Consider the following 3,268-nt stretch of genomic DNA (forward strand, 5'->3'; position numbering starts at 1 on the left):
CGGGAGGACCAGCCGGGCCCCGGGGAGGGGCGGCGCTCGGGAGCAGAAGGTTTGGAATCGCGGGGGCACAAGGCAGGACCCACTGAGTTGGGGCCGGCTTTGCTGGGCTGGACGTCAGCAGCAGAGCACGGCCCTCTTCTGGTCCCTCCGTGAGAGGAAGCGTTGCCCTGGCGGAGTCCTGGGCTGGGAAACCTCTGTGCGCATCGCCCCCCCCCCGACTCTTGCTCACCCATGAGGGTGAGGAGACACCTGTGCCCGACTGAGCTGTGGGGAGCAATGTCTGTAGGGGTGCGGGGAGGTGGAACTGCAGGCTTTGTAGAGCGGACTAGGGAACCGAGGTCTGTTGATGCTGCAAGGGCCAGCAGGGCAAATCTAGCAGCTAAGCTGGTGTCCCACTGGCAGAGTTTCTAGGCCTGCAGGTTAGAGAGGGCCCTCTGGGGCCTGCAGGCCACTCAGTGCCCTCCATCCCCCCTTTCTTCCCCTCTGGCTGCCCTTTTGGGCCAGCTATTGCTGCTCCTCCCTCATTCCTCGTCCTGCTGGTTGTTGGGCGCCTTGCCACCCCCTCCAGTACCCCTGTCTGGCATCTGCTTGATGCCTAGCTCTCCTCCAGTGTGTAGAGTGAGAATGCGGCATTGGTGCTCAGCAGCCCTGAGGCAGTTCAGCATCTGTCTGGTCTCATCAGCCTGTTCTGCAGACTTACACCTGAACCCACAGGCACCTTCATCCAGATCCCTGTCCAGCCATTGGGCTGGAAGGCAGGAGACCGTGACTCGGGTTCCTAATGTCTAAGGGGTACTTTGGTGACCCATTCCTCCCCAACAGCACCCCAGAGGTTTCTTTCCAGATATACCTCCCTCCTCGTGCCTAATATTTTCTTTTTTTTTCCTGTACTGGATCGAAATCAGGACCTTGTCCTTACAAGGCAGGCGAGGTGCCATTGAGCTAAATCTTGGCCCTACCTTATATTCTTTTTATACACTACCTTCCCAGGCCCTTCTCCAGCTTCTGCAAACCATCTCTTTGCTCCTTATTGCTTATAGCTCTCCACTTTCCCTGTTCTTTACCCACCTCAGTTACTAGGTACTTTTCTTCTCTGCAGTCATTACTGAGGGAAACGAAGGCACTCAGCAGTCCCAGTGTGTGTTACACAGTGAACTGAGACTGGACCAAGTCCTGCATCCACTGGGATGTCCGCCTCTTCCCAGCAGGGGCAGGAGCAGAATCAGGCTCTAAGCCACCCCATGGCATTGTACCTGGAATAGTTGGGGGCAGTGTTCTCTTGAGGCCACTGTCCCTTAGTTCAGCTACTGGTTGGGTGTCTCTCTGGGCCTACCTGTGATCTTGAGGCAGGGAAGTTTTCATTTCTAAGCTGGCCACTGCACTTTGACACTGAAGCTCAGTCTCCCCATTGCAGAAATGAGAAAAATACAAATGCACTTCCCAGAAAACAAGCAGGAGGGGCTGGCCATAAAGAGAAAAGACAGTGTCCCATCCCACTTAGGGATAATAAACCTCAGCTTTATTCTTGGTGGTGTTTGGGCACAAGAGTTGAAACTTTCTCAGTTCTGATATAGAACCCTTGGGCAAATGGAAACTTCTATGTGATGGGGTGGGGAATGGGAACCCTCCTGTAGCTGAAAGCAAGCTTGCTCAGAACCTTGAGGACAGAAGGCTCTGTAGCTCCACCTTCCCTTTGTCTTCTTTCTCTTGGCCTTTCATTAAGAGCTGATAGTTTTGAAGTTGGCAGAGGCCTGGGAGAAGATGAGCTAATGCAAGGCCAGGTCGCCCAGCCAGGGAATGGCAGTCCAAGTGGGGCCAGGACCAGGCCTGTGCCTCTGGCAGTACCCATTCTCTTGGCCCTGGCCTAACCTTAGCCACATATGGGCTGATGCCTCCAGTGGCCTGTGGGTTATTGCTGGAAGCAGGAGCCCAGTAAGGCCTGAGGCCTAGGGGGGCATCTATACCCTGGAGGCTTAGGCTCCCAGGACTGTGTTTGTGTGTGTTTGGTCGAGTTCACTAGATGGGCACTTCCTTTGGGGCAGGAAGCTTTGATTTCCTGTGGGGAGGGGTTGGTAGGGATTAGGAGTCGGGGGCACAGCTCTGGGCCATCCTTCATGTTGTTTGGGGTACAGAGTTTCTACTTGAGCCCACCCCCAGAAGCAGGAAGGAGGGTGCTGGCCAGGAGTCCAGGACTGAGGCTGGAGAAGGAGTCTATGAGGGCAGTGAGATGGGGGTGGGCAACACAGCAGGAAGCCCGGTCAGCAGGTGACCCTGCCGGGTATTGTGTTTCCTTATAATATTTTTCCGTTTCTGTGGAAACCTTCCCTGGAGGCCCTAGGCCTTAGGGCTGCAGGAAGGTACCCCCAGACGGCTCTTTCCTCAGAGGCCTGCATATTAGGAGGAGCCCCCAGATCTAACCACCTTTTAATCTTTCTCACTCCCTAGGACCAGGTTCTGGGAATTCAGGCCAGTAGCCTGAGCAAGCACTGACTTAGGGGGTTGGATGGAGGCCCTCAGGCATCTCCTGGGCAGTGAGAGAAGAGAAGGGGTGCTAGACTTTGGGTAGGGCTCCAAGCAGCTTGAGTCACTAGCCTCAGCCTCTGCCTGTCCTCATCCCACCTCTTTCTACGGTCTGCTCCAGGCTCAGCAGGGGAGCTGGACAATGGGCTGCCTGGGGCAGAAGGTAGGGGTGAGAGTGGCAGAGGCAGGAGGGATGTTTTCATCAGCAGAGTATAGCCCCTTGGGTCCTGGACCAGTTCCCAGGGGCAAAATAAGTTCAGGATAGCATCTGTTTAGTGTGGGTCTCTCTATGTGACGTGTGTGCTGGGTGTGTGGTGGGTGTCTTTGTGTTTGCACCGGGCTGTATATGTTGTGGTGGCTCTGTGGCAATTTGTGATCCATGTGGCAGCTCTGTGTTGGGTGTTTTGGGAGTGTGGATACTTGCAGTACAGATGTGTATCATCTGGATGGTGTACACATCTGCAGTTTATGGGTCTGTGTGGGGTATATGAAGTGAGTGTTTGAGGGGCTCTTTATCTGGGCGGCAGTGGCTATTTACTTATTTATTTGAGACAGGGTCTTACAGTGTAGTTCAGGCTGTCCTTGAACTCACTATGTAGCCCAGGCTGGCCTCAAATGAGGCAGTCCTCCTGCCTCAGCCTCCCAGGTGCTAGGATTACAGATGTGCGCCACCACGCCTGATTTAACAGTAAAAGTTTGTTTGTTTTGGGTTTTTTTTTTTTTTTTTTTTTTTTTTTTTTTTTGGGGT

General features: G+C 54.1%; 1 protein-coding gene across 3 annotated transcripts in view; it reads left to right on the forward strand.

Annotated features, from left to right (window-relative positions):
- The window catches only part of Hdac7 (histone deacetylase 7), a 37,177-nt gene that overhangs the window by 3,245 nt on the left and 30,664 nt on the right, over positions 1-3,268 (forward strand). The gene's annotated exons all lie outside the window — the stretch shown is intronic.

The sequence above is a fragment of the Fukomys damarensis genome, unplaced genomic scaffold, assembly GCF_012274545.1.
Source record: "Fukomys damarensis isolate Sample0158 unplaced genomic scaffold, DMR_v1.0_HiC HiC_scaffold_15, whole genome shotgun sequence".
NCBI classification, from domain to species: domain Eukaryota; kingdom Metazoa; phylum Chordata; class Mammalia; order Rodentia; family Bathyergidae; genus Fukomys; species Fukomys damarensis.